General features: G+C 43.9%; 1 non-coding gene across 1 annotated transcript; it reads left to right on the top strand.

The window, feature by feature from the left end:
• Positions 1 to 10952: 10952 nt before the first annotated feature.
• On the top strand, positions 10953 to 11026 carry Trnat-ugu. Its single transcript has one exon. It is a non-coding gene; the product is annotated as a tRNA-Thr (tRNA).
• Positions 11027 to 20668: the final 9642 nt, after the last annotated feature.

A 20668-nucleotide genomic window follows, 5' to 3' on the forward strand; every position in this document is an offset into this window, starting at 1 on the left:
CCGAGTGCCAGCGTGCAGGACCGGCTCCCTTCTGCAGCTCGGTAACGGCTGAGTAAGGCAGCAACAGAAAAAGATCGAAGACAATACTTCAACAAGGTTCTGCCGGGTGGTTATAATTAAAGTGGAGCTACTAGTGAAGGTCCACTGTGGAATGTAATTATAGTATAGCAGCGAAGCTTGGTAGATATACTAACGCAGTAATGTGGAACCGATTTACATTTGAAGAAAATAGTTCCAGGTTTGGCTACCAGGAAAATCTGGCGCAGTACATTTCGTCGATATCTCCGATGCTCATATTGAACATATTGTGTAAGTGGCAGTTAATAATAGAGTCAACATTGTGCCTTTCTCATTGGTTTGACTTTTTCTCCCCATGTCCCCTTCCCAATACATTACATATAGGAACATTTTATACGTATTTCTTGTATTCACAGCGCCAGGTATGCACCTGGTGGCTACAATTTCAACTAATTTTTTCCAGCGTAAATCGGTTTCGCATTAACGCATTAGAATGTCTACCAAACTTAGCTGCCTTGCAATAGTTACAGCCCACATTGAAACTGTGTGAGTAGCTGCACTTTAATTATAACTACAGAGTATAAAGGTTCGTATGCATCTTGACTGCAAACCAGCGCAGAAACTGGAGTCACACCAACGACTTGGTGTAATTTCCCATGAACAGAGTTACAACTAAGAAAATCAAAGTTGTATACTGAATACGAAAGCTGCAGTACTTCTCGTCCGGTTCACAATGTTGAAATTTAGTGCAGTCGCAGACAGTGACTGCAGGAAACTCGGAAGAACCACCCCCTCTCCCTCCCTCACTTTCGCCTTTGCGGACACCTATAGTGAAACCTAATCTATTAAAAATTTAATAAGGTAAATAACGTATCTTTTACTTAACAGGTGTAACGCAATCACAGCGTTATTTCACAACAGTACGGTCGAATAATCGCGCATATGGAACTAAGTTTATTTGTAAATAGGAGTTCAATTACATTCCTTCGATCAGCTACCGCAAGATAGCACTGCAGATAATGCCGACAGCTAACGAAGACGCCAATGGAACAGGTAGAGATACACGACCTCTGTTGTATAGCGCAGTCCATTGCATTTCTCAAGAGATTCGAAGTTCCATTGTTGTGCAGCAGTATTTCGCCAATCGTTCATAAGTACTTGTTATATAGGCATTTCATGGGAAATAGCTAGATGCCGCAGTGGCGAACAGTTCAACAATAAAGAGATTAATCGCCTGTGTTATGGTGACGACGAACGAGTCGTCGGCAATGTTGACTGGTGGCCAATGCTAAATAGAAACATACAGGGTGTTACAAAAAGGTACCGCCAAACTTTCAGGAAACATTCCTCACACACAAAGAAAGAAAATATGTTATATAGACATGTGTCCGGAAACGCTTACTTTCCATGTTAGAGCTCATTTTATTACTTCTCTTCAAATCACATTAATCATGGAATGAAAACACACAGCAACAGAAAGTACCAGCGTGACTTCAAACACTTTGTTACAGGAAATGTTCAAAATGTCCTCCGTTAGCGAGGATACATGCATCCACCCACCGTCGCATGGAATCCCTGATGCGCTGATGCAACCCTGGAGAATGGCGTATTGTATAACAGCCGTCCACTATACGAGCACGAACAGTCTCTACATTTGGTACTTCCCGGCGGGGTCAGGGATTTTCTCTGCCTCGTGATGGCTGGGTGTTGTGTGCTGTCCTTAGGTTAGTTAGGTTTAAGTAGTTCTAAGTTCTAGGGGACTGATGACCATAGATGTTAAGTCCCATAGTGCTCAGAGCCATACATTTGGTACCGGGGTTGCGTAGACAAGAGCTTTCAAATACCCCCATTAATGAAAGTCAAGAGGGTTGAGGTCAGGAGAGCGTGGCGGCCATAGAATTGGTCCGCCTCTACCAATCCATCGGTCACCGAATCTGTTGTTGAGAAGCGTACGAACAGTTCGACTGAAATGTGCAGGAGCTCCATCGTGCATGAACCACATGTTGTGTCGTACTTGTAAAGTCACATGTTCTAGCAGCACAGGTAGAGTATCCCGTATGAAATCATGATAACGTGCTCCATTGAGCGTAGGTGGACGAAACTAAAATGAGCTCTAACATGGAAATTAAGCGTTTCCGGACACATGTCCACATAACATCTTTTCTTTATTTGTGTGTGAGGAATGTTTCCTGAAAGTTTGGCCGTAGCTTTTTGTAACACTCTGTATAAATCACAGCAGTTTTGTCAGTAATGTCGATAAGATGTTGGCTGCATGGTCTGGATCTGCAACAAGTCGTTGGTAGAAAATGATATATATTGTACTTAACTGGTTGTACAGGATTGTTCTTGGCTGCATACATGTAATTATAAACAGATAGCTATTGCGGCCTCACTTAGGCTATACGTTACGAAGCACCTTGTTAGAGGTTGCTTCCCATCAGCTGAAGGCTATGCTACTTTACTACTTGACGTCCAGAGCAAGAATGGACGAGAGCTCGCCAGAAACTTGATACAAGCCGCGGAGCGGCGCTAGCGGCGCTGGTCGCGACTCGCGCGTCCAACGATACTAATACGGACCGCGATCGATAACTGCAACCCCTAACAAGTGTGGTACCGAACTTTGATACCATTTTCCTCCCCCGCAAATCTGCGAACGGCGTTGAATATGGCTGACGACCGCCGGGTGGCGGACGCCCATGCTGACGTAGTCGAGGAGGTGGGGAGCCTGACTGCAGACGAGGCATGCTGCCCACCCGCACCCTGCCATTCGGACCGAGGGGAGACAGGAAACGCCTGGAGACCTATTCCAAGGAGTACGTCAACATGAGGTGTCTGTGCTTCAACTATGGGAGGAACCGAAGGGTGGACCTCCATCGGGTCGGGGCACCCGACCGGCAGCAAAGACTGGAAACCAGGAAGTGCAGACTGTTCTGCGGCGGTGGACGGCGTTGGAACCGGAATTTCACTGTGCCCTATCACAGTTGAAGGCACCTGGTCCATATGGTCACGCTGGCACTGCGGGGGCGACTCCGGCGCGAGGCATGGCGTCCGCGCTGGCACGTCGGGGCGTGGCAAAGGCGAGGAGAGCAAGCAAGAGGTCCTCGCGGGGACAGCCCCGTCGGTGCCGACCTTGGAAACATAGGGCAAGAGGCACAGACCCCACGACTAAAGAGGCGCATCTGACTCTGATGCCTGCGTACCTCACCAGATGTGACAAACATGGCGCGGCCAAGATGGCGAAGAATGCGCCTTTTCAGCAATCGGTGATTTCCGCGGAAATGACGAAAATAGACAATATCATCTGGCAAGAATTTGTGGGTCTGCCGTGGCAAAGAGACACGGTGCGTAGGATGCAACAAATTCATCAGAGTTCTGTGAGGACGACCATGCAACAATTCAACCGGCGAAGCACTGTCGCGTGGCTGCGATCGATATGTAGATAAAAACAACAAAAGAGCGTCCTCGCGAGAAAGATTCGCCCAATTTAGACATTTGCGACTGAAACGTCCGAGCGAATCTTTCAGCGGCTCCGTTCGATTGAGGGGAGAACGGTGTTGAAGTTAAATACTGAATACCATTAGCTTCACAAAAGGTTTCGAACTCTGTATACACAAATCGAGGTTCATTGTCGGTGACAATGACTTGTGGCAATTCGTCTATGCAGAATATAGAAGACAAGGCTTTGATGGTAGCAGACGATGTCGTTGCTGACATGCGAACAACAAATGGAAAACCGCTAAAAGAATCAAGAATTAACCATCGTGCGTCCCAAAAAGGACCACTGAAATCTAAATGTAAGCGACTCCATGGCAACGTTGCCTTAGGCCAAGAGAAAAATTTCTGCGGTGGTGCGGATTGGTTTTCTGCACACACACAGAACAAGAAGAACAAATCTTGGTTATGTCAGCATCAATACCAAACCAGGTACAGTGACGGCGAGCTGACTTTTGTCCGTACGACCGTACGATACCCCAGTGACCTTCATGAAGAAGTCGTAGCACAGCTGACTGCAAAGAACGTGGACCAAGAACACGATACTGATCGTTCTCCGTGCGGAGCAAGATGACACCACGTAAGTCGTTGTCTGTGCACAAAAAAACGATAAACCAACGGATCTGCAATCCGATTTTTAGACAAAGGCCATTGCGTTTTGACACAACGGAAAACAACACTTAACACTGGGTCGTTAGCTGTTGCTGTGGTAATACGACGAAAGTCAACAGTAAAACTTTCTACATCATTTTGCACATCAATAAACATACAAGCCTTTTCGGAAGAGTGGAACAGCGGGTCTTCAGCTATTGGCAATCGGGATAACGAGTCGGCGTTATCGTGCTGGGCAGTAGGCCGATGCAAGATGTCGAAACGGTACTGCGACGCAAATAGTGACCAACGAATAAATTTTTGAGCCGTAAGCGGAGACACGGGCTTTGACGGGTGAAACAAAGACGTCAAAGGCTTATGGTCGGTGAGAACCGTAAACTTGCGACCATATAATAAGTCGTGGAATTTCGTAACTCCAAAAATCAAAGCGACAGCTTCCTTCTCGATGTGCGAGTAGTTACGCTGCGTAGAGGAGAGTAGCTTCGATGCAAATGCGATCGGGCGATCGCGCAAACCAATTTTGTGACCAAGAACAGCTCCGATCCCGAAATCGGAAGCGTCAGCCATGAGGACAAGAGATTTTGTAGTATCCAAGAGCGTAAGACATGTACTAGATGACAAAGCAGATTTAAGCTCCTGAAAGGCACGTTCGCATTCAGGCGACCAATTGAACGGAACGTTCTATCGACATAGTCGATGTAACAGTGCTGCAAGAGATGATGCGTGAGGCAAAAACTTGTGATAATTGAGCTTTCCAAGGACGGATTGTAATTCTTTAACTTGGGTGCCTTGAGAGTTTATTACGTGTCCCAAGTAGGATAACTGTTCAGAAAAAATGTACACTTGTCCTTACTGAGTAAGTCCATTCTCCCGTAACGGTTCAAATAAGTGTCTCAAATTACACAAATGTTCAAGCTGCGTAGAAGCAGAAACTACGATGTCATCTAGGTAATTACACACCGAAGGAATCGACGCACAAAGCGACTGTAAGTACTGCTGAAATAGTGCCGGTGCAAAGCCACATCCGAACGGAAGCCTAAATTTGTAGAGACCTAAATGCGTATTCACGACGGGAATCTTCTGGGATTGGTGATCCACAGGAATCTGCAAATTTAACTTAGAAAAATATTTGCAAATCTAACTTAGAAAAATATTTGTCTGGACACAATTTTTTCAAACAAGTTTTCTGGACGTGGCAAAGTAAACGTTGCAACAACAAGTTGAGGATTGACGGTGGCTTTAAAATCGCAATTTGCCTGATGGTTTCGTTAAGATAACCAACGGTGAAGCCAATAGTGATGCTGTCACTGGTTCAATCACTCTTTGTTCCTCAAGCTCATGAAATGTTTTAGCGACTTCGTCTCGAAGCGCGTGAAACACTGTGCGGGCGCGGAAAAATTTAGGCTGTGCGTTGTCCTTCGGTTCCATATGCGCCTGAAAATTTTTCGTGCAACCTAAACCTGGCGAAAATATGCCAACAAACTCTTAACATAGTTCGGAAACACTATTGGTGGGAACACGTTTAGTGACGGCTAGTACGTCATCGCGCACAGTTAAATAGGATACATCAAATAAATCAGGACCAAAAATATTTACAGATGAGCGTGAACATAGTACATGAAAAGAAACCCCTTGATTTTGTCCACGGTACGTCGCTGGCAAACTGCACAGTCCTAAAACCGGGACACTTTGACCACTGTAGGTAGCTAACATAACATTTGCGTTACGCAGTGGAGGTGAAGGAAGGAATTCGCAAGTTTTACGACTAATGAGTGAAACACACGCACCAGTGTCCAACTGGAAAGGAATCGTATGATTCTGAAAGTTCAAGTCTACAAAAAGTTTGTTGTGCCGTCGGCGAAAAATTGCGTTCTGAGAAGCAATGTTCACTGGCAAATGTTGACGGGCAGATCGTGCGTGGCGGGACTTCTTACGTCGGCGTGCACTGGCATCACAGGCAAAATTGTCACACTCGGGCAATGTCACAGGTACTGGAGGCGAATTTACAACATTTATCACCATTGCTTGTGGCTCGTGATAGGAAGTCTTATTTCGGAAACCGTTCCGGCGGAAGCTACTTTGTCCGGAAACGTGATACGGAGCGTCAGATTTTTGTCTTTTGAGGCACACTGCCTGGACATGTCCCTTCTTGTTGCAAAACTGGCACGCGGCCTTGCGCGGTGGGCAGTTCTGGCGCGAGTGCTTTGAGTTACGTTTCGGGCATGAGCGCAAAGCAGGCGGCTTCTGCCGGCGCAGAACAGTTGTCTGTTTCCTGGAAGTGAATTGGGCAGGCGCTCGCCGAGGCGGTATAGCATCATGTATGTGTGATGCGCGCGCAGCTGGCTTACTAACCTGACAGACAGCGGGGGGCTATTCAAAAGAATTTTGCAGCAAAGTCCAAAGTGTCCTGTCCAACACTTGTTCTAAAGTGGGGTTCGATAATTTAAGAATTTGCTCTCTAATGCGTGTGTCTGACAAGTTTTGCGCAATAGCGTCCTGTACCATTATGTCAGAATATGATATGCCACAAGAACATGAAAATTCACAGTCCCGAGTGAGGCCTTGCAAAGTGGCTACCCACTCTCGGTAATTCTGCTGAGGTGCACGTTTTGTGCGGAAAAATTTGCACTGCTGAGCGACAGCAGTCACACTTTCCCTGTAATAATCAGTTAATGTCTGAATAAGTTCTTCGAAACTGTGCTGATCTGGAGAACTTCTCGGGTAGGGTTGGAGGAGAATGAGGTACGATGCCACGCCGACACAAGATAAAAGCGCTTGCAGCCGTGTTTTACCTTGGATGTCATAGGCAGCAAAGTGGAGTGAAAACTGCACGTGCCACTCCTGCCAGCTTTCCACGCTGGCGTCGAACGCGCGGAACGGCGGGGCTGTGGCCCCATCTACGGCCGGCTCCTGTGCAGCCGGTACTTGTTGCACAGCTTGTTGTTGTCCCTGGACGAGCTGTCCCAAGACTTGCAGTAGTGAGATGGCCTACTGACTCTGTAATCGTAACGGTTCTGCCAACACATTTTTTTCCTCTGGATTTGCCATCACAACGAAATCAAATAATCACAAATGGGAGTAGGAAAAAATGTCATGCACTCGTCTATCACACCATGCAGAGAGGATGGGTGGCGCAGCCGGGTATATAGTCTATAATAAATAGCTCTGCTTTCACTGCTCCGCTCTCCAAAAAATCTGTACTTTTAACCTCGTCGCCAACTGTTGTGACGACGACGAACGAGTCGTCGCCAATATTGACTGGTGGCCAATGCTAAATAGAAACATATAAATCACAGCAGGTTTGTCAGTAACGTCGATAAGGTGCTGGCTGCATGGTCTGGATCTGCAGTGACTAAAATAATTAGAATTCGTTGGTAAAAAAATAATATATATTTTGTTCTTAACTGGTTGTACAGGATTCCTCTTGGCTGCATACATATATTAATAAACAGATAGCTATTGAGGCCTTACTTAGGCCATACGTTACTAAGCGCCTTGTTAGAGGTTGCTTTCTATCAGCTGAAGGCTATGCTACTTTACCACTTGACGTCCCGAGCAAGAATGGACCAGAGCTCGCTAGAAACTTGATACAAACCGTGGAACGGCGCTGGTCGCGACTAGCGCGTCCAACGATACTAATACGGACCGCGGTCGATAACTGCAACCCCTAACAAGTATGGTATCGATTGTTCATACCACAGCCTGTTTCCGCGAATGCGCATCAGTTGCAGACAAGAAGAGATTCGGGGGACCGGCTATTCAGAGCGACGCTAAACTCGTTGATATGATGGATGTGATGTTACGATCGCCATCAAAAAGTTTGAGGAGACTGTGAGGTGGCCGATATAGATCGCTTCACGATTCTATATCAGTTCAGTTGCATTTATTTCTTAAAGTAGCAGAGTACCAGGCATTGCCTGGGTATGTATATACAGGGCGAGTCACCTAACGTTACCGCTGGATATATTTCGTAAACCACATCAAATACTGACGAATCGATTCCACAGACCGAACGTGAGGAGAGGGGCTAGTGTAATTGGTTAATACAAACCATAAAAAAATGCACGGAAGTAGGTTTTTTAACACAAACCTACGTTTTTTTAAATGGAACCCCGTTAGTTTTGTTAGCACATCTGAACATATAAACAAATACGTAATCAGTGCCGTTTGTTGCATTGTAAAATGTTAATTACATCCGGAGATATTGTAACCTACAGTTGACGCTTGAGTACCACTCCTCCGCTGTTCGATCGTGTGTATCGGAGAGCACCGAATTACGTAGGGAGGGATCCAAAGGGAACGGTAATGGACCTTAGGTACAGAAGAGACTGGAACAGCACATTACGTCCACATGCTAACACCTGTATTCCATTTTATATTAGTCCACCTCCTCCATCGTTTTCTCTCTGTCCACCTACCTTTTCAACCCATCCTGTCCCTCTCCTGCACCCTCTCTCTTTCTGTCCACACCCTTCACCCCCGCCACTCCAGCTCGTCCTCTCCCCTCTCCCTGTTCATCTCCTCCTCTTTCCTTTCTCTGTCCATTTCCGCCTCCCCTCGGCCTATCTCTTCCTTCCCTAGTCTATATCCTTCTCCTCCTCCTTCCTTTCTTTCTTTGTTCATCTCCCCCTTTCCCCTCTCTCTTTCCATTTCCCACTTCCCACTCTCTGCCCATCTGCGCTTTCCACCTCTCTCCATCTGCTCCTTGACCCTCTGTCCATCTGCTCCTTCCCCATCTCCTCCTCTTCCTGTTTATCTCCTTCTCCCCGATCTCCCTGATCATCTCCTCCTTTTCCGTTTCTGTGTCCTTCTCGCTCTCTCTCTGCCAATCTTTTCCTCCCCTGGACAAAGGGAGGGTAGTTGAGGAGATAGACAGAGAAAGGGAAGAGGAGGGACGGAGAGAGACATCCCTTCTCTTGCCTCTCTCTGTCTATCTCGTCCACTCCTCCTCTCTTTGTCCATTGCCCTCTCCCCCTCTCAATGTCTGTGCTCTCCCCCCCCCCCCCCTTATCTGTATCCATTTCCTCCTTCTCTGTCACTGCCTGTCCATCTCCTTGCCCCCCCCCCCCTTTCTCTCTCCATGTCATCAGGCTCATCTTAATAGGAGACCAGTGGTTTTTACCCCACAGTATTTCTTTCCCAAATTGTAACTAATATGTGTACCAAAATTGGCTGAATTTGTTCCAGGGGTTTAAGATGAACTTCTTACCCATGGCTTTGATTGGTCAAATATATTTCACATACATATTTCTTACGAATTTGTACACATATATCATCTGTATCTTTAGCGAATTTAGTCCTGCAGTTTCATTTTTACGCAGCTCATAGTGTTTCACAATGTATCTGCTTTACTTTGTGCTGTATAGTGATATGATTTGCACGTAAATCCAATGGTGTGCGGGGCTACTGCCTGTGAAAAGTATTGTGAATACACTTAGTAGTAAAGAAGTAATAATTTAAAACGTCATACATGATACGGTTCAGTGGTCTATTTGAAGTTGTGAAGTTACGAATTCCAGGATATATCATGTTTACTGTGAAGTGTAGCAGAAAAGGCGTTGCTCATGTTGGGTGGCAATTCTTGGGTGGTCCCCAGGGCCTACTCAGCGGTTTCTGGGATTTAATCCCTGATGTGTGGCCACATTGGTGCCTAGCCCACAAGCGTCCACTTGAGATGTACCAAGTGTCTACACAACATTTATTTCAACAAAAAATTCTGCCTTTCCGTTCCAATGAAATGTGAGAAATTTATCTCAACAGTATTCCTTTCTAGACACTGTACGTGCTATATCCACCAGTAGTGGAAGACCGTTCAAACTCGTTACTAACTTAGTAAATCATGAACGCGTGTTTGTACGCCATGTTAGGGAAACTCAGGGTGGTTATAATTAAACTTTGGTTTCTTGTGCCAGTATTGACGTAAAACTATTTACCGTACGGGTACCAAACTTTATAGGAATAATGTCCACATTGTTCGTTGCAGGATTTGCTTGCTTAGTAGTGTTAATATTATGACTTGCCATTAGGCGCCGGTACTGGTAAGGCGAATTATGGTTGAAACCAGCATCAGTGTGCATTATAGTTGCAGACAGTCAACATGGGTCTGGACATGGTTAGCAGGGCTTTACTCGTAAAGCTGTTTTACCAAACAACAGAAGTACTAATGTTGATCTTCACGAGTATCGACGCATTAAAGGAATACGGAGAGGTCCTATTACCGTACTGCGATTGAAGAACGTGATCCGGAAGTTCGAATTAACTGGCGATTTTGGAACTGGTCCTTAGACAGGCCGGCGGCCAATTGCGCCACCTTTGTTTGAGGAAATTAATGTTGCCTTTGCTGAGAGTGCTGGACGGATTGTGCGATCTTCAGGCAGTTCACGAGTTGTGTCAAGACAGCTGAACATTACATGGCCCACCGTTCGACAAGTGCTGCGAACAACTGTGAAATGGTGAATAAAATCTTACGCAATGGCTGTTAAAATACCTTCAATCAGAAATTAAGGACCTCTTTCGTATCAGTAGAGATGCATTTTCAGGTGATTGGTTTCTTTATTTTTTTTAAAAAAAGACAGTCGTGGCGCGGCAAAGTAAAGAACACATACCATCTTAGTGTATCTAAAGTTAAAGCCCACCGGCCGCTTCACGAACTTCTTCTTCTGTGCGGATGCACAAAATGTGCCCGAACTCTGGGAATCGGCAACGCGCCGCGTGTAACGAGTATAATGCTCGGGGGCACTACGAATGTAGTGCGGGACAATACGTTGAGAATGTGGGTTTCGCGGGAGGCGTGCCAGAGATAAATCCCTGCAGTCGCACTATTCTGTGTGTCCTCGGTGGCTCAGATGTATAGAGCGTCTGCCATGTAAGCAGGAGGTCCCGGGTTCGAGTCCCGGTTGGGGCACACATTTTCATCTGTCCCCGTATGTCATTGTAAATGCTAAGAGCCAAGTCCCGCCGTTCACCGTCAAGATTAAACCAATAGCAGGCTAATGGCATCTCTACTGGGGAACCAGACCGTCGTGGATGCAGATGTTTATGACATTGGGCGACGTTTGTAATCTGGAACTTAACGAATGTTACCCTCTCAGTGAAAATTAAACTCTATTTATTTCAGTGGTTTATTCGTTAGTTCTCATCCGCATGTCCTCTCACAAAGTTTTATTGTCCTACGATCACTCGTTGTTCATGGGGGCCATTTCAAGTAGTGATAGTTTGGTTACAACCACCCCGTATAATCAGGAACACACTGCCTTACACCACTGTGATGGTTTCTCCGTTATGCGCAGGGTGGCACATTGTTAATGGAATGTTGCATAACTTGCAGAGCTGTTTATTGTGTTGATCACTAGGTAGCTCAAACCGTCACTAATGTAAATTAGTTTCAACAATATTTGTTCTATTTAGGATTTCGTTTGGTAGAGCTTAGAAAACAATGCATATTAAAACTTCGTGCATATCATGTTCAGAGTGTGTAGTAACTGAAGACGCCGGGTAAAGAAACGTGTCTAGTGTAATGTACACGCTTTCTGTCATTTGTTGACCTCAATGGAATCACAGAGCTGGACCTAGGTCTTTCATTCAAAAGGCGTAGTTTCACCTTAGTGAATAGTCAAAACTCAAGTATTTGGTCAGTCTGAAATTAACGTATCTTTTATGAAAACGCCTTGCATTGTCAGAAAATTGGAATGTGGTGAGCCGTATCGCTTCGTCGAAAACTGGGCTCTGTTTTCATTGAAACAATGTTTTGCACCAAGACAACAGTATCCAGATTGTTTCACTCCTTGACACAGATGGACTGTTTTTTTGTTGGTGCAGGACAATGTCACTCGTCATACATCTAATAAAACAATTCATTTCTGAAGTGGTGCTTCGAATACGGTGAAAAGGGTTCGTACATGCTTTCCGGAAAAGGGCAACGGTTTTCAACATGTACGCTGATGTGCAAAACTTGAGGACGAAAGTGCGAGTGACTTTCGCGTGACGTGTCAGTGTAAGTAACATAGCTCGATCAAACTTTGACCGTGCGGAGAAAGAATTGCTACGCTATTGTGCAGAAGACATGCGCAGTGAGACGAACATGAACTACACTGTTATTCTAAGACAATAACTACCGTGAAGTCATCGCGATTTATGATGGTCACCCAGACATTATAAAAAGCGAGATATGAAGGTAATGTGTGCACCATGGACTCAGAGAATACTTTTGAACGTGCTCCCTTGCTGACCATAAGATTGCTATTTCTAGCGAGTTCTTGTGGTAGGCCGTTCTGCTCCTTCGCCAGTGCGGCTGAGGATTGCAGAATGGTCGCCGGTGAATGTGGACGCGCTGCAATACGTCTCCCCACGGCATCCAAAACGTGTTGGGTGGGATGTGAGTCGGGGAAACGGGCAGGCCAATGCACTCGTCGAACATCCTCTCGTTTCTAGAACTCCTCCATCAGCGCAGTTCGACGCGATCGCGCATTGTTATCCACAAAAAGGAAGTCAAGGCCGAATGCATACCTAAAAAGAATCAGCTGGGGAAGGTATACAGTGACAGAATAACGTTGACTGGTCAGTTAACAGTGCTCAAAGATTTTGAGGTCAGGACGCCCATGGAACATTATGCCTCCCCACACCATACGACACTGACAGCCTAAACGATCACTCTTGACAAAGTTCCCAGATGTATTACGTTTTCCCGGCTCTCACCAAGGGAGGATATGCCAACAGTTAGTGCGCAGACTGAATCTGCTCTCATCCGAGAACAGTAGTGAGCCCACTCCTCGTTTGTCCAGTCTCTGTGGCCTTGACACCATAGTAAACGGTGCCGCAAATGTGCACATTTCAATGGAACACAACGTGCTGGTCATCGGGTAAAGACAGCACCCTTATGACCTCGTCGTGCCACTCTGCCGCGTGAGATTGTGTACCTTGCAGTCTTGTCAAGTGTGGTTACATTTGCACCCGCTGTATGACGTGGATCCCTTTTCGGCTGTCACACAATGTAGCGGCCATCTGCTGTTGTTGTTGACGGCGATCGATCACCTCCTCTCCTTCGGGCAGGAGTGCTTGTGGTTCGGAACGCCCCCAACACACATGAAAAGTGTTGTGAACAATACCAAACTCCTGTGCTACACTCATCACACTTCGTCCTTATCTCAGTTTTCCGGTGGTTCTTACCGTGTGTTCTCCGGGCCATGTTGTAAGGAATAACATCACCACAGTGAACGATAACTGCTCTCTGATTGACACAGAATTTTTCCCGTTCCTCCAACTGCCTCGGGTTCCGGGGCCGACTGGCCATTCAGCCCTACAATCAAGCTGACCTCTCCCGTGTGGCGTCCGGCTTTCTGTGAGAGACCTATGGCAACATGCTCTCGTAGTTACATTCATTTCCAGTGAGTAGTTAATATGTTATTTTACTTTATCTAGCTCATCTCTGTGTCCTGCAGAGCAACGTACACACAGTGCCTGAAAAACCTTTTAGAGGCTTCCATTTCACTCACGATTCATTGTTGCTATAATGCATATGAAACACTTGAAATGACAACATTTACAGATCAATATCAGAAGCGGTTCTGAAGAACCAGGTATCAACCCATGCTGAAATACCCATATTAATACGTAGTGTAGCTTCCACGGGCAGCAATCCAGTCGCCGACTCTGGCATCGAGTTGATCGTGCAAAGGGCGAATAATGTCGTGGGTTATTCCACGCCTGCTCGACCAGTTCAAGTAGTTTTGTAAGAGTTGTTGCTTGACAAGTCGCACGCATCGCTTCTCGTCCCACCATATGCCACACGTGCTCGATTCGACACAACTCCCGGAAATCGTGCTGGCCAAGGCAGTTGCTGCCCATCATGAAGAGTGTGTTCAGTTTCATGGGCAGTGTCTGGGCAAGCATTATTCTGTTGGAACAAAACATCACCTTCCTTTTGGAATAACGGCAAAAAATGGGTGTAACAACATTCTGCACCTATCGACCGCTGGTTAGCCTCCCCTCCAGAAACATCATAGGCGAACGAGAGCTGTAGCTTATTGCACCCCAAGGCATAAGGGCTGGGATGGGGCGAGTGTGTCTTGGACCAATGCACTCTGCGAGACTGTGTCACCAAGTTTACGTCGTATGCGCCAACGACCATCACTTGCTTGTAGGCAGAATCTGATTTCATTGCTGAAGCCCACAGCGCGCCATTCCAAGTGATTCTCTTACGGCACCGGTCGAGCCCTGCATGTCGATGTTGTGTCGTGAGTGAAAGACGGTTTAGATCTGTGTGCGTCCACTGTCCCACTGCTAATAATCATTTCGCAACGGTTCGTGTTGACACGTCTGGGATCAAAAGTCGTCTTATCTGTGCTGTGGTTGGTGTACGGTGCATCCCTGCTGCCTTTGCATTACGACGATCCAGGCGGGAGTCTGTGCTGTGTGAATGTCCAGAACTTCGTCTACGGGTGCGAGAATGTTCACGTGACCGCTGATATCAACATCGTTGCACAATTGACGCAGCATGTCCAACTTGTATGGCAGTTCTTCGAAAGGACTACCCGGCGCTCGGAAGGCCACAATTTGACTACTTTTTAACTCTCCCAGTTGACTGTAGGAAGCACGAATGCGTCTCCGTGGCTGGTTGCTAGCTTGATTCACGCGTTTGAACCACACTGAGCCTTCTGGCTGTGAGCTTTTCATAGACGGCGCCCTTCTAGCTGTGGCACTACGTTATCTGTTGGCGCACAACACTGAAACTATTATCAGTGCATCTGCTATTCCTCAGATGGCATATGCCGTCTTCCCAGTGTAAGAGGTCCATGACTAAGTAATTTATCGGTAGCGCACTCGAGCAGATGTAACTTCGATTGAATGCTCACACGCTGCCTGCGATATGTATGCTACACAGAGCGGTGTCGGCAGCAGCAGGAGCAATAGCTCGCAGTCGGGCGGTTGGGCCAGTCGCGGAGAGCGATGGCGGTGCCTGAGCGACGTAGTATAAGGTAAAACCAAGAATTACTATTCATAGCTGCGCGCATATGTAATTTGTAACAACTGATTTTGTACTATTGTTATATCAAGTCCCATGTAAATGTTTTTTTAAATCTTTTAATAATAATCTTTCTTATAAAATTTACTTTTGACAATCATTTATCGGAATTTAAAGATCTTACTAATTTCTCTTATCCATGGACATCCCGATTATCGTAAAAAATAGCATTTGTTTCTTTTTATACATGACTAATCTAGCGGCCAGCATTGCACTGGGCTGTGCCAGAAAAATTTCTTATAGGAGCAGATATATACGCGTTATCTGATGACATAATTGAGGTAAGAATTTTCAGTTTATTCAGAATGACTTTTCAGGGCCATGACGCAGCATTTCTGACGTCCAGATTTACCAGTTTAGATTCACACTCAGTTAATTATGAAAGGTTGAGTATACGTCACAATTTTATTCAGAGCTTAGTCACCCATTTATTGCAAGGTTATGGAATAAACTGTTGGAAGGTTACACCAGGTTACTAATGTTTTTCCGACAGTGTACTTGATTACGTTTTTAGATATGGAACTTTTAGATCATCCTGTTCTTAAGCTAAATATCACTAATCCATAGCGGGTGTTAATTCGCATTGTTAGCATAAAAACCTATTTACATAAGCCTTTACTTTTGCAGCTGTAATTAACAGGAAACGACATTGTCAGAGAGGTTTCCCTAGAGCTAAAGGTTTTGTAGCAGTGAGCTATTAAGTTTGCTGTGGTAAAAACGAGACATTTTGTATGCATTGCAGGTTACATAACTGGTGCAGCGTGCTGCTGCAGCTGGTACTTGGGGGGCAGTGATTCCAGGTTACACGGGTGGGGGACAGATTAAATCCCGCCTGTATTACTAAACATTGCGACCTTCGGCGTGTAATTTAATTTCTGCCCTGTTAGCGCTGGCCGGCTCCACACACAGTGCGTCCCGTACCTCCTACGTGCAGACTGACCACTCTGCAAAGGAGCGTCGCTGTGGTGACAGTGTTGCCCAGTCCGCCGACATTCCCCAGTCAGAAGTTTGATGATAACTTTGTCCACAGCCATCGTGATATTTTTAAATGAAGCTGTTGCCTGTTACAATATTATTTATTGCGACTGTAGTTTCGATCTGTGATCATTTTCACGCACTGTGAGATGTTTGCAACCGGCTCAGTAACACGAAGCTATGACATGCTGTGTAAGACCAATTGCATGAGGTGCTGTGAATTTATTTGTTGTTCCATGTACCATACACATTATAAACTGGTGAAATAATGCTAGCAGGATATATGAAATTTAAATTTAAGTGTTTATATTATTATTTCGCCAGATTTCACTTAACAGTTTCCTAATCAGATCGAGGGCAGTTCGTCTGGACACTTGGAGACGGGTACAAGTAAAATTAGATTAAAACATGAGAGACTGAAATGTTTGAAAAAAAAAAAAGTTCGAATGTGTGTGTAATCTTATGGGACTTAACTGCTGAGGTTATCAGTCCCTAAGCTTACACACTACTTAACCTAAATTATCCTAAGGACAAACACACACACCCATGCCCGAGGGAGGACTCGAACCTCCGCCGGGACCAGCCACACAGTCTATGACTGCAACGCCTTAGACTGCTCAGCGAAATGTTTGACCTTTTCAGTGACATAAACAGATAGGATACAAGGATTCGAGAGTGGAAAGCCACTGGGCCTGATTCATCAAATAACATTAAACAATTTTATTTGCCAGCAACAGTTCCAGATAAACACACGTTGTCACTTTGAGCTTAGAACCAATAAATTTAAACTGTTTTATTTTATAATAAGAATATTTAAAACAGCAATGGCCACTGGTCTTTAAAATTTTATCACAAGTAAAACACTAGCTATAAAGATACAATTTAGAAACGATTGACAGCTTTTACACACTCACTGATTTATAAAGCAAAGGCTTTTGAACAACAGTAAAAGGCTCTTAATGCCTTATTTGCCCAAAAGAAAATAAAGCACTAGTTATTTAAGCAACTTGAAATCGGTGGCGGCCATAGGTGTTTACAAGGGAGCATAATTCATTTAATTAAACCACTTGAATACGGTAAAAGGCTCATAGAAATTTGCGGCAAACAAAAGAGATAGTCACGTGTTAGTGAATTATTTGAATTTCCTTGAGCAGTGTCTGATATGCCACCCTGCGTAATGTTCAAGAAAAATAGACTAAATTACTTTAGTTAAACACAGCCAAGTTTTACTAAATTGTACAAAACTCGAAATTTAAATACAACCAAGGCATTAAAAAAATTTTCACAGCAGCCTGTATCTGCGACATTACAACGAGAACTTCATCTGAACTTAAAAATTTTAATTTAAATTCATTTCTTATGCCAGCAAACTTTTAACAACTGGCAAATGAAAACTGTTTCACGACAAGTTGTTTACAGACCAGCGCTTGACCAATAGCGCCTGCTGTTACAACACATTCAGGAAGACCAGCTGGTACAAAATCCACTGGTTCACACCGTTCCTTTGCAGCGTAACTTAGTACGCCCAAATAACAGCTCAGAGCTCTACAACAACAGAAAGATATATGAATACATGCGCCGTCCCGTGAAAAGGCAATTTGCTGCATGTGAACTTGCAAGTAACCGACTCGTTAATAAACTCGGTAGAACTGGCTGTGAAGCGTTGAACCCTTAACAGAAAAGGCAGTCGTCTTATCCTGCTCGCACTAAAGCCCGCACGTAACAAGACGTAAGCCTGCAGTTCAGTATTGACCGTGTATATTTAAACACTGGCACATTAGCAGATCACTGGGCGGCTGCAATCTCCCGGTGGCTTATAATCATAAGTGTCAGGCTCGGTAGTATATGGTAAAGGCCGACGAAAAATGGTTTTCAGGAAAACAGTTCGGAGAATTATACAAATTATTTAATTATAAACTCCTAAGGTATAATGTTTGTAACTTGAACCCACCCTTCTGTTGGTCCGATCTGCGTAAAACAATATGGGATGGTGGGCCTGCCTGCCTTGATGCAAACACTTTTTGTTTATTTACTTCTGAAAAATAGTTTCAACGAAATACCGCGGTCGTCAGTGGTGTTCTTCATTCTCAAAAATGCAGAAATTTGCATCGCTAAAATACATTACCAAAAGACGTTATTATGTGTCTGCTGTTCAGTTTCACTTATGTCGTGAATAATTTTATAGCGTCTTTTTTGTACTTTAAAGTTATTGCCCAGTTGCATAGTTTCGCTATATTTTTCCGATTTCTTCGGCATACAACATATCATTTGGAAAGGTATGAGCAGCTGTTATTGACAGATATGAAAAAGTGAACTTACAAGGGGCAGTGTTATTACAATTGAAATTTGTCATTGTATTCTGATACAATTTTGGTGGGCACTAGGTTTTAACGACAATCTCATTTACTCACATTATTTGTTCTGGTTTTAGTTACTCTGAAAACACCGAAAAAATATAGCTTTTCGCCTTGGCAGTACTTCAAATAATACTCTCTTTTACTGTTTACTGCGTCGTGAAAGGTGTAGCGAGAAAATTCTGAAAGCTGTAGAGGGACTCCTGACAACTTATGTTCCTTACTTAGGTCTCTACATGGGAAAGCGAGTAATTACGTGTGTGTTTGTGTGTGTGTACGTGTGTGTTATTTCTGTTCTGTGTCCTGTATCAGTTCTCATTTGTGCTGCTGCAGAGTGTTGGCTTTCATTTATTACGTTTTTGCCTTTTCTTCTAACGTTAATTTCCGCAGTAAGCGGTTGCTGTGTTTCAGAGCAACAAAAAGCCAGCCAATTAACGTGAGTACATGACAAATTACGTTACAACCTATGCCCCACCAAATCGTATCACGATATTAAGCATATTTTGGAGCTCTGTTTCTGGGAAACAGCGAGCACTCATGAGTGCTTATCGTCGCCACTAGAGGGCTGCTTCTCGCCACTCTCTGCAGCAGTCATCACAAAACTTTAATGGCTTGATGATGATCGTACCCCGATCGACACCAGTCACTTGATAAATTAATTTTAAATTTTGACAAGTTACATGCAGCCCAGGATTGTTTTTGTTTAAAAACTTGTATCACAATACATATTTGTTAAGACAGACACTCATACATTTTCATATGACATGCTGTATGCCCAAGAAAACGGCAACAAACATAACAACTATGCAACTTTTAAGTAAAAGATATGAATAATCTTGTGGTCGAAGCAGTTCCCCTGGTTGCGTTTGTTTCCTAATATGTAATAAGGAAATGTGGTTCTGCCTTGAGCAAACATAACTTTTATTTTATTAATGCACATACATGTTCTCTATCTGCAGTGGGTTTTATTTATTATCTGTTGAACAATATACGGAGAATTTATATATTATGATATTTACCAGTTTTTTGAGATTATAGCACTTACACTGAAATATTAATATGATGAATAAATATATACCCGATTATTAAATATTGGTATTCACAAGTCTGTTTGGTATTTGCAGCACAGTTACAATTATTGCATTCCAGCATGTCAGCTGTAATTAATAAGCATTTATCATCGTTTTGTTGTGTAATTTCTCTAGACTTTTTAAGGCCTAGAATGATATTTTCGTTGTTTTCTTTCTGTAGCCCTCCTATTGTGTTTTGAAAACATAGTTTCGCTATTTTTAACTAGCATTTTTAGTTTGTAATACTGTTTTTCGAAAAATGTGTTCAAATGTATTATGATTAGGCTTTACGAAATTTTGATTGGGGAAGGGGAGCAGAAGCAATGGAACCCTGTTCTCAACTCTAAAGGAATTATCAGGAAACCAAAACACACACACACACACACACACACACACACACACACACACGCACAAAGGCAGATCATTGTAAAACTCAAAATTTAGGCCCAGAACAAGATGAGAGAACAAGTGAAAATTACAGGTACACAGAGAGTGTAAGAGAGTGTGTTATGAAGCTCCACTCAAAGACCCTTTAGAAGCACAAAAACTCGACATCTACAAAAAGTAAGTACATACATTTACATATATAGTCTGCTCCCTTTCCCCAATCAACATTTCATAAAGGGTAATCACAATTAGCATTTTAGAAAAATAGTATTTTAACCTCAGAAATGCTAGTCAACGAGTAAAATAGTGAATCATTGTTTACAAAATAACATAATATAACGACAGTAGTGCTACAGAAAGAGAAAAACGAAGATATGGTATTAAGTCTTTAAACGTTGAGAGAAATTACGTGACAAAATAATGATAAACGCTTATTCATTGCAAATGACATACTGGAACGCAATAATTGTGGCTGTGCTGCAAATGCCAAATAGATTGTGCACACCAATACGTAATAATAAGGCATATTTTAATCGTGTTAATATTTCTATCAATACTTACAGTGCTACAAATCCTATAATCGCAAAAATCTGGCAAATATCATAATGCATAAATCCTTTGTAGTAGGTTCAACAGACAATAAATAAAACCTGGCGAAGATGGAAAATCTTCTCTCAAACATGTATGCGTAGTAATACAAGAAAAATTGTGTTTGCTCAAGGCAGAACCAAATTTCCTTA

This window comes from Schistocerca piceifrons, chromosome 3, assembly GCF_021461385.2.
Source record: "Schistocerca piceifrons isolate TAMUIC-IGC-003096 chromosome 3, iqSchPice1.1, whole genome shotgun sequence".
NCBI classification, from domain to species: Eukaryota; Metazoa; Arthropoda; class Insecta; order Orthoptera; family Acrididae; genus Schistocerca; species Schistocerca piceifrons.